The sequence below is a fragment of the Colobus angolensis genome, unplaced genomic scaffold (genome assembly GCF_000951035.1).
Source record: "Colobus angolensis palliatus isolate OR3802 unplaced genomic scaffold, Cang.pa_1.0 Scaffold454, whole genome shotgun sequence".
NCBI lineage: Eukaryota > Metazoa > Chordata > Mammalia > Primates > Cercopithecidae > Colobus > Colobus angolensis.
In genome coordinates this window covers 1,431,559-1,449,242 of record NW_012117977.1, presented here as the reverse complement: position 1 = coordinate 1,449,242, position 17,684 = coordinate 1,431,559, and the positions used below count along the sequence as shown (strand labels likewise).

Below are 17,684 nucleotides of genomic sequence, written 5' to 3'. Positions count from 1 at the left end.
AGACCAGGTGTGAGGAGGGGAGGTAATAGAAGGGTTATAGGGTGGGTGAGCAGAGGCTGAAGAAGAGTTGGAGCCTGATTCAGCCTGGAGGGGAGCGACCTGAGGAGGAGCAGTCTGGGGAGGAGGTGAGAGGTCAGATGGGTCAATAGAAAAGGAAGATTCACAAGACTTAGCAATGCTTGGGGTTAGGACTGAAGGGACAGGCAGTAGGGAAAGAAGGAGGATTTGGGACAAGTCGCATTGGGAACAGAGACTAGGGAGGGAATGAAGTATGAAAAATGCCTAGACATAAGGCACCTCAGACCATTTGCCCATTTTTTGACAAAAATTATCTAAATTGTGTAGGATGGAGAAATCAAAAGTGCCGTTTTCTGGCCATTTAGAACCATGGTTGAGTTTGTATTGGGGCCAAATAGTGTTGCAGAAGAAAATAAGACACTTAGATTTTAGGTCAGGCAAGAGTTGAAGAGGTTTTAAGTTCTTGAGAACGCAGGCTAAGGGAGAAGAAGGAGGAATGGAGGGTGGAAGGTTGCCCATAGTGAAGGAGGCAACTTTAAAGAGAAGGGTAGAGATACGGAGAAGGGGGTGGGGAGCAGCTCTGGGCTGCAATGTGAGTAAGCAGCCAAAGCAGGTGTCCCCACAACTGACTTGCCACCAAGGGAATGTGGGTGAATGACCAAGGCAGGCGTCCCTGCAGTGATCAGACACCAATGGAATGTGGGTGAATAATCAGGCAGGTGCCCCTGCAGTGATTAACCACCAAGGGAAGACTGTCTTCCGGAGTCCGTGACCAGTGCCAGAGTTTTGGGTCCACGGATAAAATGTGTCTCCTTTGTCTCTACTAGAGACGAAAAAGAACTGGAATTGGAAGGACAGGGAGATTGAAGGGTAGTGAGAGAGGCTGGAGAAGAGAGTGAAAAGACCGCTTACCCAATTTGAAATTGGTGAGATGTTCCTTATGCTGGTTGGTCTGAGGACCTGAGGTCATAGGTGGATCTCTTCACAGAGTGAGGGTGAGGTCAAGGGACTGGTCTCCCGAAAGAGTCCCTCTGACTCGGGTCTTCAGCACCAAATGTCACACGCGTCCGTGTGAAGAGACCATTAAACAGGCTTTGTTGTTTATTTCACCTGGGTGCAGGCAGGCTGAGTCCAAAAAGAGAGTCAGCAAAGGGAGACAGGGGTGGGACTGTTTTACAGGATTTGGGTAGGTAGTGGAAAATTACAATCCAAGGGGGTTTTTCTCTTACGGACAGGGGCAGGAGTCACAAGGTGCTCAGTGGAGGAGGTTTTGAGCCAGGAGAAAGAATTTCACAAGGTTAATCACTCAGTTCAGGTGGGGCAGGAACAAATCATAATGGTGGAGTGTCATTAGTTAAGGCAGGAACTGGCCATTTTCACTTCTTTTGTGATTCTTCACTTTCTTCAGGCCATCTGGACATATATATACGTACAGATCACAGGGGACATGATGGCTTAGCTTGGACTCAGAGGCCTGACACTAACCATAACAGATAGAATTGAAAAAGCAGAGGAACCAAAAAGAGCCCACCACTCTCCTGAGCTGGGAGAATTTGCCCAGTATTCCAAGGATAGGTGTGTCCTAAGCTTTCACTAGGTGGGGTCAATGCCCAGCAGCTGAGCCAGAAGGAAGATTTGGGCAGACACTGTCACTGGTGAACACGTAAGCTCCAGAGCTAGAATACTACTGATGATGGTGACTGGCTTTGGTTCTTCTGTCTGGTCTGACACCCAGAAAGCCCATCAGACTCACTGCTATGAACCTTCTAGTGCCACAGCAGGCCAGAAACCACAGCCCTGCCTCCCCTTCTCCTGAGTGCCCTGTGTGGGTGTGGTGGGGGCAAGGGTGGATTCAGTATTTCTGTAATGGAAACTAGAAATACCCAGCCCCACGGTAGCTGCATTCCAAAGGGGTGGAGCTCTGACTTCCTTTGTTTCATGCTTTTAGAGACAATGACAGCAAGACCTCTCATAGGAAGTGCTAGGACCACTGGAGAGAGTGAATTCAACTCTTGGCCAAAAACCTATGGGTGATCTTTCAGGCCTCGCTATAGGCAATTACGAAAGCTTTAGCTGGCAGGAGTCATGGGGGGATGTGCCCTCCCCACATCAGACTTGATGCACAGCCAGTGCATTGCAGGCTGTGAATGGAGTTGCAGTCAAAGACTCAGACATCCCTAATTGATCATGCTGTCACACATGTCTGCATTCCTAGACCAGATGCCTCCATTTGGAGTCCACCTTCTCAGGAGCCTTTGGCAGAGGCCTTTCTCAAGCACCTGGGCTAATACCTCTTTTTGCCATGGTGGGAGTTGGGGGGTGCCTAAAAATATTTTTTTCTCCACGCTGACTCAGTACTCAGTACTTTTCTACTCCTAGCCCTTCCCCGTCACCTCCTCCTGCCCCTGGGTTCATAAAATGGCAGAAGCCTTTTGTTCAGGGCTCCCTTAACAGTGAGATGATGATGCCCTGCATCTGTGCTAATCCATCAGACCCCTGTTGGAGCCACTCCATGTGGTAAAATGGAATAATGGAGGAGTTGGTACTTTCTCTGGTTCAGTCCCTTCCTTATACTATCAAAGGAAGTGATTAAAGCCTGACTGTAACTTTTATTTTGACTTATCTTAATCAACTACTCTGACACCCAGCAGCTCAGCTCTCTCTAGTTCAGCGGAGCTCTTGAAAAATTGGAATGGCAAGCTGGGTAGTTGATTATGAATAATGCCGTTTTTGAAGAGCAAAGAGCCTGAAAATTTCATGGGGCAATTCACCAATGATGGGTGTAAGCAGACCTTGCACAGGGCACTCCTGGAGGATGCTAATGGATCATTTGCCAGAGTCAGAGGGTCTGACCGGAGTCAGAGGGTGAGTCCTGGGAAGTACTAGCAGACCTCACGTGGCACTTCACCAGCCATGCCAATGGGTCTCAGGAATTGCTATTGTAAGTCACAGGGTATACTTGGAGGATGATAGAAAATGGTTCATAAAAGCTTTTGGTTCCAAGGTAACCATCGGTCCTCCTGTTTATCCCCATCACCTCGGCTGAGATAAACTAGTGGATCAAATTAGAGATCCAGAAGAGGGGCTCTAAGAAGCCACAGAAACAATTCCCTGGACACTGTTCTCTGATGATGGGTCCAGAAGTCATTGGAGACCCTGCAAACTGACTTGTACCCCAAAACTATTCCTAGATCTAAGCAGTTCCCTGGGGCTGATGGACAACATGCCATGCAGCATGTTACTGAGACTCATGCTTCTAATAAAAATAATGTAGAGCTCTTTAGAATCACTTTGTCCAGTGATCTCACTAGATAGGGTCAGTGCCCAGCAGCCAAGCCAGAAGGAAGACTTGCTTAGAGGAAGAAACCATAGAGACTTGGCTAGTTTGCTTCCATTATGAAAAAGATAATCTTGTTAAATAAACTTCATAAAGGAAAGTGGCTCCTTGAGGGGTACATCACTACAGACCCCCTCCTCCATAGTGCCTTGATAGTGGCCACTTTCTCTGAGGAGGAGGAGCAAGGTGGGGAGATGAGACTGTATGTATACCAACGACCATCTCATTCCTCAGCTGGGTACTATTTGGTCTCTGACAGATTTGGTCCACACATCATGAGTACCTAGTTACTGAAATACGTGTCTCAACCACTTTCGCAGAGGTTATGGAGGTCCTGCAGCCCTCCTGGTGGTTTCTTGGGTCTAGTATGAGGGAGTGGGAACAGTAGATGAGAAGATAGGTTTGTTCGTGCTGCTCCTGCTTGTTGTCAGGCCCAATTAAGCCACCTCCTGAGGTCAAGTCCATCAATCTTCTATGTGATCCAGATCTTAACTGAGAAATTCTCAGGAACAGAAAAAGTGGCTTCTGATAAAATAGCAAAATTTGACCCCTCCCCTCCAAAAAAGGAGCATAAAAATAGTACTTGAGTGCCCTCTTCTGGACTATCTGGGCAAGGGCCTTCCCAAAGAGATCTCTGAGTCTGATTACTCAATAATGGAACCAGGAAAGCAGATTGATGGGCTCCCCACTAAGAAACTCAAGGCCAAGTACCAGGCCATGGGAATTTGATAAGTGGTCCCACTAGAGTCTGCACAGTGATGGCATTCCACCTCTCCTGGTGGATTTGGAGACAAATCAGAGATCCTGAGCAACTTTTGCTCTGACACTCAGCTTTCAAATATAAATAAGATTAGGGGTTACAAACAAAGATCCAAAGATTAGGGGTTATAAACAAGATCCTTCTGTACCCAGGCGACCCAGAGGCCCTATGCCAAGGTTAGAGTTCAATTGAAAAGTGGAGAGGAATTGCACTTCTTAGCCCTTTTAGATACCAGTACACAGGTGACTGTGATCCCCACAAACCCTTGCATCAAGATGAGGAGAAAACAGATAGTATTCTCTGATTTTGGGCTCCTACTAACCTCCATTGTCATGGCCCCACTACTGAATGAAATATTGGTACTGATGTGTTTTCCATGTGTACCCCTACTTGCCTTTGCCCCCAAACCCTGACAGGAATTGCAATTGTTATGGCCATCTTAGTGGGAAATATAGAAGACCATGGACCACCTGATGACCAACACCTAATACTGTTGTTTCCCAAAAAACAATATCAGCTGTCTAGGGGACAAAAAAAAAAAAAATAATTACCATCATTGCTGAGCTTAAGGAAGCCAAAGTGTTTCATGGGACTATTTCTCCATTCAATAACCCCATCTGGCCTGTGCACAAGACCTTGGTTTCTTGGAGACTTACCATTGATTACAGGCAGCTCAGTGCATAATACCACATTTGGCACCAGTAGTACCTGACATTGTGACTATTACAAAGGCCCAAAACAGAGAGAACTTGGTGTGCAGCAATTGATACTGTAAATGCATATCAAATTGTAGTCCCCAGTGTTGGAGATGGGGCCTGGTGGGAGGTGATTAGATCATAGGGGCAGATTTCCCCTTTGGTTTTGTTCTAATGATAGTGAGTAATCATGAGATCTGGCTGTTTAAAAGTGTAGCATTGGCTGGGCATGGTGGCTCACGCCTGTAATCCCAGCACTTTGGGAGGCCAAAGCAGGCAGATCACGAGGTCAGGAGTTCGAGAACAGCCTGACCAACATGGTGAAACCCTGTCTCTACTAAAAATACAAAAATTAGCTGGGCATGGTGGTGTGTGCCTGTAATCCCAGCTACTCAGGAGGCTGAGGCAGGAGAATTGCTTGAACCTGGGAGGCGGAGGTTGCAGTGAGCCAAGATGGTGCCACTGCACTCCAGCCTGGGTGACAGAGTGAGATTCCGTCTCAAAAAAAAAGTGTAGCACCTCTCCTGTCTTCCTCCTGCTCTGGCTGTGTGAAGATGTACCTGCTTCCCCTTCTACCATAATTGTAAAGTTTCCTGAAACCTCCAAGTCATGCTTCCTCTACAGCCTGTGTAGCTGAGTCAATTAAACCTCTTTATAAATTACCCAGTCTCAGGTATTTCTTTATAGCAGTGCAAGAACAAACTAATACAGAGCAATTTCTTAAAACTGCTCCTCCCTGAATCCTCACTCTCACAGCCAGAGACCTAGTTGCCATCTGCAATGGACTTAATTGTGCCCTGCCTCAAATTCCTATGTTGAAGTTGTAATCCTCAATGTGACTGCATTTGTAGATTCAGCTTTTAGGCAATAATTAAGGTTAGAAGAGGTCACAGGGTAGGGTCCTAATCCAATAGAATTGGTTGCCTGATAACCTTATAAGAAGAGGAAGATTGACCAGGCATGGTGGCTCATGCCTGTAATCCCAGCACTTTGGGAGGCTGAGGCGGGTGGATCACCTGAGGTCAGGAGTTTGAGGCCAGCCTGGCCAACGAATATGGTGAAACCCTGTCTCTACTAAAAATACAAAAATTAGCTGGGCATGTTGGCACATCCCTGTAATCTCAGCTACTCAGCAGGCTGAGGTAGGAGAATCACTTGAATCTGGGAGGCGGAGGTTGCATTAGTAAGCCGAGATCATGCCACTGCACTCCAGCCTGGGAGACAGAGCAAGATTCCATCTCAAGAAAAAAAAAGAAAAAAAAAAAATTGAAGATTTTCTCTCTCTCTCCCATTCCTTCTCTCCCTCCCCACTCTTTCTTTCCACTGGAATGTGAAAGGAAAGGCCAGTGAGTACACATAGAGAAGGCAGCCAACTGCAAGCAAGGAAGACGACTCTCACCAGAACCTGAGCACACTGGCATCCTGACCTTAGACTTCCAGCCTCTAGAACTGTAAGAAAATAAATTTGTGTTGTTTAAGCCAGCCAGTCTATGATATTTTGTTGTAGCAGCCCAAACAGACTAAGACGCCATTCTTGATACCTTCTTCTTTCTCAGCCCCACATATAATATGTCAGCATATCCTGTGTGCCCTTCCTTCAAAATATGCTCTGAATCTGGTTACTTACCACTTCCACTGTTGCCACTCATAACCAAACTGCTATCATCAGCTTTTCCCTAAACACCTGCAATAGCTCCTTACTAGGCTCCTGCACTCATGCCTGATTCCCTCCCATCTGTTATCTTCATATTAGCCAAATTAGTCTTCCCTAATCCTACATCAGATCATGTTAGTGATAAAAAATAATACAGTGGCTTTCTACTGTACCCTAGGACTTGATTTAAAATTCTTAGCATGGCCTTCAAAGCTTTGCCTAATCTATCTCCTGCTTAACTCTTCAAACTACTGGAGCCTCTCTTCTCCTCACTCCTCACCATCTAGTCACATGGCCTCTTTTGGAATATATGAAAATATCCCAGCTTGGAATCACTGCCCATCATCTTTCACCTGGCTCATTCTTATTTATCCTTCAGGTTCAGCTTTCATGTCCCTTCCTTGGAGTGGCCTCCCATGACCTACATCCTAAATTAGAAGTCTTTGTATTCTTTCTAGTTTTACCATGTTCTTTACATTGACATACATACCACCAGTTTTGTATTTACTGGTATATTGTCTGGCTCCCCCGTTGGGTGACCAATTTCATGAGAGTAAGGAAAGCATCTGCCTTGTTCACTGACGTTATTACCAGCACCCAGCCTAGGGTTCAACAGGAGTAGGTACTCAGTAAACATGCGTTGAGTGAGTGAATAAATGAATAGACTCTATGAGGTTGATGTTTTTAGTTCCGAGTAGTTTGGTGATTTACTTGCCACACAGCTAGCAAGCAGACATAAATGGGCAAGATCCCAGAATCATAGTTCCAAGGTGAATACATAATCTAAGAGGCTGCTAGGGGGTGAAAAAATGGAAGAGGGCATGGAGTGTGAGACAGGTGAAAAGATTCCAGACCACTGATTCTAGGGAGGTCTTTCTCCGGTGTGTGTTTTGGCGGGCGGAGTACATATTCAATATTCACATTTGTTGAAAAATAGCTTCTGATTTCATAATAAATATATATTGCTGAAAGACTATTCTGGTTGATAAGGATAACAGAAAATACAGCATTTCTTCGCTGAGGGCAGATTTTTTCAGTTTATCGAAAGGAGGCAAGTTAAAAACGTGACTAGGAAACTGCACGAAAGCTTTCTGTCATTCCCCTGACTGGAGCTAAGGCCTCCTGGGGTGCAGGAGACACCAAGGTTTGGGTTGTGCCGCAACTATGCTCATATAGTGGAGAGTAGGTCTTGGGGACACAGCAACTCACAGGCTGCACATTCCCACCCACCCCTCACCCCAGCAAACTGCACATCATTCCACCCCTATCCCACAGACTCCCCTTCACAATTCTCTAATCTGTATATTACCTCTCAGGCTCTACACATGCCCCACGCCAGTCCCCCTCTCCAAGCTCCACTTTACCCCACATCACCCCTCAGACTTCACATTACCTCCTAGAATCACATCATCCCACAAATGGTGAGAAACAGCCATTTGTGAAAAGTGAATTTGGAAGGCTCTGGTCAGGAGAGTTGGGTGCAAAGCCAGAACCCTCAGGCAGAGGCAGCGTGAGGGCCAACTCGACAGCAGAAGGCGCCTGAGAGCCTCTTGGCAAAGGCAATGCAAGGACACGCGCTCCTGTAAGTACAGCCTCCATGCCTGGGTTAATTCCTAGACAGGTAGTGAGCCAGCCGAGCCAGCCACCCACTTTCTAAAAAAAAATCTACTCTTTCTCGTTGCCCTCCTCTGCTCAGCATCATTCACTATGCCTCGAATATTTTAAATGGCCCTATGGATATCTGTAAAACAAAGGCTAGTAGTTCTCATTATTATTATCATTAATCAGATATATAGGTAAAAGGCGATCCTAGGAACGAAGCCAAGACTCTGGAGTAAGGACAGCTAATGAGGATTGTGTTTGAATAGTTTGCTTTTGTTTCTTATTTTGCTTGGGTTGTGACGTGTGTTGTTTCAACATATGGCAAAAACAAACAAACAAACAAACACACTCTGTTAATGTATTGGTCACAAAGTGTCTTTCCGGGAAAAGGCACTTATTTTCCCAGAGTGATTTGACACATTTCTGGTGAAATGCATTAACATTAACGTTCCTTTTTTTTTTTAGTTTTGGACATATGGGTTTAATTACCTGCTAGATTATCAGATGGAAATATGTGGTAGATGGATGTAAACAAGGTGCATAAACTTAGGAGAGAGGCAGAAATTTTTAAACTTTAGGTTTAGACATTCACTAGATTGGACAATTTTTTTTTTAACATTTAAAATAAAACTTTTGGCCACAATAAAACAATTGTATTAAAACTAGTTTCCAGAACTGCCCAAATGACTTTTTAAACATGATTTAAATGTCAAATTTTCTTTGCCAAATCTATCCAAAATACTAATTTTCCTTTTAGAACTTAGTTTATAATTTATATATTAGAGTATTAGAGTGCCCTTAATTGATGTTCACTGGGATACCTTCCTCTGAGCCCTAATGGTTTCTATCTTCCCTTTAAAATGAGTAAGTATCTTTTAATTAAGTTATCATTCTCAAAGATATTCTGGAGCAAAAATCAGGAATTAAACATCTGTAAATTATTCTTCACTTCTGTTATAGTGTAGCAATTTATCTTCTAACCCATAGTAGTCTATAAATTGAGTAAGCCTTAGTTCCTTGTTCTCTTCAGACACAGGTGACTGCAACTCAAAGCAACAGCTGGCTACCGCTTGTCCACTTCTTTATTAACAATTGTAATGGAGATAGATCATTCTTTATCATACAGTTTGAATAGTTTTAGCCTCTGAAGAAGGTCTTCTTTCTCCTGAACCTGCTCCACCAATTTGCCTTTTTCATCGTTTAATCTTTGTTTAGAAAGATTCTCATTCACAAACTCATTTTGGAGAGCACTGCATGACCCAGAGTCAAGTGACTGAGATTCACAGACATTGAAATTCTTTAAAGTATTTTTCAAATTTGTATTTTCTTCAAATTCACTGTCTATGTGTTTAAAACTTTCTTGAAATTCCAAACAGTTTTCCTCTGTGGAAGATGCTGGTTTCTCTGAAAAGTCTGATCGTTTTCTTCATTCTCTACTTTAAGAAGTTTCACCACATTATAACAGGAATTAAATGAAGATCTTGCTTTCCTTAATCTTTCTCTAAGTGTTGCACTCATAGGTTGTTTTCGCGAACTATTTGTATAGGGACATGATGGATTTGCAGAGGTCTGAGGAGTGCTAGGTAAAACCACAGCTGAGTCTGACGGACTTTCCATCTTGAAAATGAAATCTTGGTTTTCCTTCGACTCCGCAGCAGACTCCCAAGGAAGTCCAGGTCTCAGGCATCCCCCTTCCCCTCAGCAGGGTACCTCCCTCCGCCATCCTCAGGGAGAGCAAAAAGCCAGCTTTCCCTTCTTAAAGGACTCATGGGAAGGGAATAATGGAAATAATAACTTCACATGGTGAAGAAAACAGATCAAGTGTGAAGAAACCATTTATCAACATTTAAACCTCCACACACTATTTGTTTTTTTTTTTTTTTTTTGAGACGGAGTCTCGCTCTGTCGCCCAGGCTGGAGTGCAGTGGCCAGACCTCAGCTCACTGCAAGCTCTGCCTCCCGGGTTTACGCCATTCTCCTGCCTCAGCCTCCCGAGTAGCTGGGACTACAGGCGCCCGCCACCCGCCCGGGCGCGGTGGCTCAAGCCTGTAATCCCAGCACTTTGGGAGGCTGAGACGGGCGGATCACGAGGTCAGGAGATCGAGACCATCCTGGCTAACACGGTGAAACCCCGTCTCTACTAAAAATACAAAAACTAGCCGGGCGAGGTGGCGGGCGCCTGTAGTCCCAGCTACTCCGGAGGCTGAGGCAGGAGAATGGCATAAACCCGGGAGGCGGAGCTTGCAGTGAGCTGAGATCGGGCCACTGCACTCCAGCCTGGGCGACAGACCGAGACTCTGCCTCAAAAAAAAAAAAAAAAAAAAAAAGAACTTTGCTAAGAATCAGCTCCATTAAGTCAAAGAATGTTAGAACACAAAGGAACCTGCAAAATTAAATCATGTTCTTATTATATATGTGAAACAGGAGACCCAGAGAGGGTAAGTGACTTGTCCAAGGTCACAGAGCACTTGAGTGCAGTCAGGGCTGATTTCCAGTCTGCAACTCAAAAGAGAAGCAGTGTTTCTCAGTGAAAGAACAGTAGTGTGAGTTTTAAAGATTTTATTCTATTCTTTATTACATGATTATTGTAGGAAAAATTGGGACAAATTTTAAATTACCTAGAATCCTACCACTTCACAATGATCATTGTTAGTATTTTTGCTGTATAATTTTCCAGACTTTTTAATGTATATGAACACTGGTAAATATGTTTACTAAAATTGGATCACACTGTCTGTACATCTCTGTAATATAACTCCTAACAGATGCAAAACTAGCCCACTGAATAGATTAACTTCATCAGTTTAACCAGTCCCTTATTGATAGATAGACAGATAAGCTTTTTCAAATGTTAAACCCTTATAAAAGATGCTGCACTAACCATTCTTGTTCAGACATCTTTTGCTGAAGTGATTTCTCCCTACTGATCAGTGTGAATTTTGTAGGAATGCAGTGATGTAGACTGGATTTGAACTGTAGCTCTGGAACTTACTGTGTGTCTTTACACAAGTCACAACCTTTCTGTGCTCCAGTTTCTTCATCTTTAAGTGGGAATAATCATACTGATAGCCTAGAGGTGTTAAAAGGATTCAATAATACATGTAAAATAGTTGGTTAATACCTAGCATGTAGCAAATCCTAAATAATATTAGTTATTATTATTACCACAATGCTGAAGAAAACTGGCTCTTCAAAATAAAGCCCATGATTTTCTATTACTCTTTAAAAGAGACTAACCAGAATTTCACAAAGAAGGTTTTAGATGCAAAACTTCAGTAGCTACATTAATATTTCCTTTTTTCTAACTTAATCTATGGAGAAGAAAAGTAATAAATTTAAATCATGTGTGGTCTGTTGAGCTAGGTTACTATGTTCTATCTATATGTTCTATCTATATAACTTAATGCCAGTCAAAATTTAAAAGGCATAGCTTTTCATCAAACGTTCTTAGTCTGTTTTCTGTTGCTTATAATAGATATCTAAAACTGTGTAATTTATAAAGAAAAGGAATTTAGTTCATATGGTTATGGAGGCTGAAAAGCCCAAGGTCAAGGGACTGCATCTGGTGAGGACCCTCTAGCTGGTGGGGATTCTCTGCAAACTTCCTAGACAGCACAGAGCATCACAGGGTGAGGGGGCTGAGTATCCTAGCTTGGGTCTCTCTTCCTCTTCTTATGAAGCCGCTAGTACCACTGCCATGATAACACATTAATCTATTGACCCATTAATCCATGGATGGATTAGTCCATTCATGAGGGCAGAGCCTTCATGACCTATCACCTCTTAAAAGCCCCAAGACTCCACCTCTCGATACTGCCACACTGGGGATTAAATTTCAACGTGAGTTTTGGAGGGGACAAATATTCAAACCATAGTCATTTGTAACTAAAGTAAGTAAAAAATCAACTGTTCTGTGATAAATAAAGTTGCTCACCTTTCTTTCCCCTTTGGAAAATGCTCAAAGCACAGCTTACCCCATAAAATAAGCAGAATATCTTTACAGCCATCTGTCCAGCCTCCTGGTGCCTTCAAGCTATTCTCCACTGCTTTTCTGTTTTATCCATGGGCCCCCAGCTATTTCATATTCCTCAGAGGGGTAGGTGAGAGCACAGAAGCCGAAGTTTTCATCTCTGAAACTTTGCTTTTAAACTGAAAAGATATCCATGTGTCACACTGGGATTCATTTCTATCTGAAGCTTTGGAAACAAATCACGACTTTTACCAAAGCCTATACAGTGAATCTAATTTATGTGTCACCTTTATTTCACCAATGGTTGCTTCAAAAATAAGGGAACACTCACCCTCTTTGAAAAGCTGGGTGGAAGGTTCAGTGTTGGATGGCTTATTTCAGAAGTCAGAGGTCAGTGACCAAAATTCACGGTGACCAGAAGCATTCCAAAATGCTGCCAGTAACTCCATGCTTACTGTTTCTTCCTCTTCTGCTCTGCTGAACATTGTGGACATAGACACTCAGGATTGTTGGGGTAGATGATACTGGTTAAATGAGTCCTTCTTGGACACAGCTTTTGTTGAATGTGAGCACCAAACACTGAGAAGTCCTTGTCCATAACTGATGTGCAGAATGACCCATACGTTTTTTGGTTTGGGATTCTTTCTTTTTTCTCTACTGTGTGTTATCCTTTTCTCTAATAGTGACCAGTCACATTCTACTGGTCTGTATTTGTCTCACAGTTGTTGAAGTGGCTTTGCCAACTTAGCTAAGCTAGAAACATAGTTTCCTAGAATTGCCTTCCCAATATGGTTCTGAGACTGGACCAGGAGGAAAATTTGGGCAGGGCTTGGGAAGTGGGAGTGAAGCAACAGATACTATATTCTGAAGTTTGGTAGGACCAGGCACTGTTGCCACTGGCGTACACTGGCACTGATCCACTGGCACACCTTGTTGGTGTGGGGCAGCAGCAGGACCTGCAGCAACTCCAACTCTGACAAGAGCTCCTTCTTCAACTTCTCCAAGTCCTAGGTCAGTTGTGTGTGCATTTCCATCACTATGGATGTCAGCTCTTTCTCTAGGTTGGAGGCAGTAAGAGACAGACGCAGGTTCCAGTAAGTCTTCATGGGATTTAGTTTGTCCTAGATATTCAAGTTAATCCTTGCAGGTTCCAGTTTGTCCTTGCTTTCCCCCACACCACATACACCTCTTCTTCCCAACTGTGGGCCCTGAATATCTACAGTGATTTCAGGCTGCCGTAAGTACAGAGACAATAGCCTTCTATAGATTTCTTCCCCTGTGTAAGGTACATGGATGTTCTTTGGTCAAGAAACAGGCCAAGGTGAATATCCAGGCCTGCATGACTCAGTGAGTTTGGCATGCAGGCACACACCTCCACTTGTTATATAACCTGTTTATGTAAGTTTATACTTCACTCTAAGCCACTATTGTCTGTAAAAGGTATAACTGCCCTGCTAACGTTCTATAGGGGCTCGTGGGACTCCACTTGGCTCAACATGGCTTAACATGGCGGGCACGCTGGTGCCCAGAGAAAGAGAGAGAGCCAAAGCTGTCCGTCTTGCAGACGGACAGGAGGGAGCCAGCACACAGCTTGGCTTGCTCATGCCCAGAGAGAAAGAGTTAAGCTGCTGATCCTGAAGGCAAGGGAGAGCCAGATACACAGCTGTTTTTGGGAGCCACTGGCTCACGCAGCTGAGACAGGGCGAACAGTGTGAGAGCTAGTGTGAGAAAGCTGTTAATAAAAGCTGCTGCTGAATAAAACCATATTCACCTGCCTACGGCCCCCCCAAGTGTTCTTTCTGCTCATCCACCAACTCCCTCTGGACTTCAGCATGGGCTGGACCTGGATCCCGGGACCTGACAATTGGTGATGAGAATGGGATGAGGTGAGTGGGCCCCAGTCCCTGAGGGCTCCTGGGTTGGCTTTGTGGCCACAGCGTGGGCTGTGATACCCGGTGGTGGCTGTGCTGTGAAGATGGGCTCCAGTGGAAACATGGGAGGCAGTGGGTGGGTCTCCTGTGAGTATGGAGAAGGCACTGAAGCACCTGGAAGTGCACAGCACTGAGAAGAAGCATGCCTTTGCTGACAGAGTCAGATGAGTGTTTGTAATTGTGCCGTGGGAAGTTCATGCCCAGTTCTTGTGGGACTCGGTGCAGGGAGGAGGAAGAACCTCCATGGCAGGCTTGCCCGGTCATCCACCACAAAATAGATCATGAGCAGCTACTGGGCCCCACAAGTAGGCCCAGAGACCCCCTGCTGTGGTGGAGCACCCTTCCTTTGGTGCCTGTGCCCCTGCTGAGTTGAGAGAGTTAAGCAAGTAATGTCGGCAGTCGTGCACAGACTTAGTGCAAGTCATTTGGGAGAAAGACCTTGCTGCGCAACCCAGTCCCGCTCAAGCATCCCAGTTCAAAGAGTACCTGCTGCAGTTGGTGGAAGTGTAAAGCCTTTTCTGTTTGATAAGAGAACTGGCCGAGATGCCCAGCTTGGAGGGCACCGGACAACGGGAGCCACATTTGGACTTGGCAATCCACTGGTCCCTGACCCCCGGATAAGTTTCTGGGCAGAGCTGCATTTATTGACAACTATGAAGACTGGTCAGTGAAAGTGAAACCTGTATCTCTGCATCTTGGCATCAGCCGCTTGGCTTTTCCGCTTATGCGCTGTGTATGTCTCTCCCATCCATACCTGAAGACATTCTGGGGTGGATGTTTTACATGGCTTGGCAGCTGTGTCATCTATCACAGACTTAATAGACCACTTGACAACGGAACTTGGCAGTGCCACTGTGTGGTGGACTTGGCTAATGCATTCTTGTCAACTGACAATGCTCCAGAGAGGAAGTAACAGTTTGCTTTCATGGGACAGCGACAATGGACTTTCACAGTGTTGCTGCAGGGTTACTGTATAGGCCCCACCGTATGTTGTGGTTTTGTTAATAATGTTACGTTAAACTCTGATTCTCTTGCAGGTTTAAAAGTGGCAGTGTCCCTCTTGCCTGGGATTGGGGTGATGAGGCTGAGACAGCCTTTCTGGGTAGTAAACCAGGGTGCTCATTTACACTGAATGTGCATGTAACCACAGATAATTTTGGCTAGGGCCTGTAGCAGTGCATGGAGCACTTGGAAGCGCCAGTGGGCTGTTAGTCCCAACTGTGGATGGGAGCTGAGCTCTGGTGCTTACTAATAGAGAAGCAGTTATTAATAGTGGGATAGGTGCATTCATGGGTAATGACTCCCTGGACAGAGACAGCACAGACATCCACTTTAGCGAAGTGGGGTGCCTACTTGAAACAGTGAAGTATGCTAAGTACAAAGCTCTTAGCAGCAAAGTTGCAAGAGGTCTTGGGACCTGTAGTCCTAATGCAAGATAAGGCCATGGGGCCTGAGGCACTCCTAAACCCTGAGACTTCACCATTAGGAAGGGCATCCCCTCATTCCTGATAGGGCATGGCACACAGCTAGATCTAGCTGGGGTGCTACTGCTGCCTGGACTGCTGGTGCAGTCCAGCCTAAGTACTAACACCATGTGGTTTGAAACCAGGTGTGGGCAAGGCAGCTAATAAGCTAAACTCAGGGCAGTGTGACTGGTAATCACCAAGGATGTGACAACCTATGGTGATCTGCACCAATAGCTGGGCAGTTCATCAAAGCTTATGTATATAATGAGCTTGAGTGCCCAAAAGCTTATGTATGTATTGGGCCTGCATGCCCAAAGCTTGTGTGTCAGGCTTATGTGTCAAGCCTGTGTATGTATCAGGCCTGCATGCCCAAAGTTTATATGTCAGGCCTGTGTGCAAAACCTGAGTATCAAACCTGTGTGCCCAAGACCTAAGTCTCCCTCAGCCTAAGGGGTGGAGTGTAAGGTACATGGATGTGCTTTGGTCAAGGAATAAGCCGAAGTGGATATCCAGGACTGCATGACTCAGCGAGTTTGGCATGCAGGTGCACACCTCCACTTGTTACATAATCTGTTTGTGTAAGTTCATACTTGGCTCTATACTTGGTATAAAGGTATATTTGCCCTGCTAATGCTGTACAGGGCTGTTGGGGCTCAGCTTGGCTCAACATGGTGGTGGGTGCACTGGTGCCCAGAGAAAGAGAGCGAGCGAAAACTGTCAGTCTTGCAGATGGACAGGAGAGAGCCAGGACACAGCTTGGCTTGCTCGTGCCCCGAGAGAAAAAGAGTTAAACTGCTGACCCTGAAGGCAAGGGAGAGCTGGCTGCACAGCTGTGTGTGGGAGCCACCAGCTCAAGCAGCCAAGACAGGGTGGCCAGTGTGAGAGAACTAGTGTGAGAAAGCTGTTAATAAAAGCTGCTGCTGAATAAAACCATATTCACCTGCCTACAGCCCCTGAATGTTCTTTCTGCTCATCCACCCACTCCTTCTGGACTTCAGCATGTGTTGGACCCAGACCCCAGGACCTGACACCCTGCTTCCACAATTGCATATGGTCTAATTACTGTAATCATCCCTTATTGCTTTTCACTCTGCTTCTCTGATCAAACTCTGCAATTGTGTTCAAGTGATTCTTATTTTACATCCAAATTTGCAAATCAGACACAGAATTATAGACATTACAAAAAAAATCAAATTTGAAAAAAAAAAGGAAGAGATTTGTACATGACACTTAAGTAACCCATCTATTACCCTTGCTTTCTTTTTGATGTCAATTAAATGGCACCCTAAGTTTATTGCAAAAACATTTTTCTTCCTCCCATTTTCTCTGTAGTTCTTTGAATATGACTGGCTTTTAAAACACTATTTTAATTCGTCAGAAACTTATAAAACATCACATCCAGATCTTAGTCTACTTTATTTCTTTGTACTCTTTTTGTTTTGAGACGGAGTCTCACTCTGTCACCCAGGCTGGAGTGCGGTGGCTGGATCTCAGCTCACTGCAAGCTCCATCTCCCGGGTTTATGCCATTCTCCTGCCTCAGCCTCTCAAGTAGCTGGGACTACAGGCGCCCGCCACCACACCCGGCTAGTTTTTTTTTTTGGTATTTTTTTAGTAGAGACGGGGTTTCACTGTGTTAGCCAGGATGGTCTCGATCTCCTGACCTCGTGATCTGCCCGTCTCGGCCTCCCAAAGTGCTGGGATTACAGGCTTGAGCCACCGCGCCCGGCCATATTTCTTTGTACTCTTAACACTGTTGACTACTCTCTTTTTTCCTCATTAAATTTGGTTTTAATGGGTCTCAAATTTCTGTGACAAGTATTTGGTCAAGTTGTTTCCACTAAAAAGTGCTGATTTAAAAAACTAAATAACTTAAAACTACCAGATGCCAAAAAAAAAAAAAAAAGTTCACAAAACATTCTTCTTTCTTCCGAAGGTTTTACAATGCATTGTTATCATTAACCAGTCTTTTGTGACTAAATTTAAGTGGCCAATTGAAACAAACAGTTCTGAGACCCTTCCATCACTGATCAAGACTCAGGCCAGGCACCGTGGCTCATGCCTGTACTCCCAACATTTTGGAAGGCTGAGATGGGTAGATCACTTGAGCCCAGGAGTTTGAGACCAGTCCGGGCAATATAATGAGACCTAGTCAGGCATGGTGGCACATGCCTGTAGTCCCAGCTACTCGGGAGTCTAAGGCAGGAGGATTGCTTGAACCCAGGAGGCAGAGGTTGCAGTGAGCAGAGATC

The 17,684-nt window shown here is 44.9% G+C and overlaps 1 pseudogene; it reads right to left on the bottom strand.

The window, feature by feature from the left end:
* Nucleotides 1-8,989: 8,989 nt before the first annotated feature.
* LOC105523219 lies at nucleotides 8,990-9,713 on the bottom strand (annotated as a pseudogene).
* Between the last annotated feature and the right edge of the window lie 7,971 nt (nucleotides 9,714-17,684).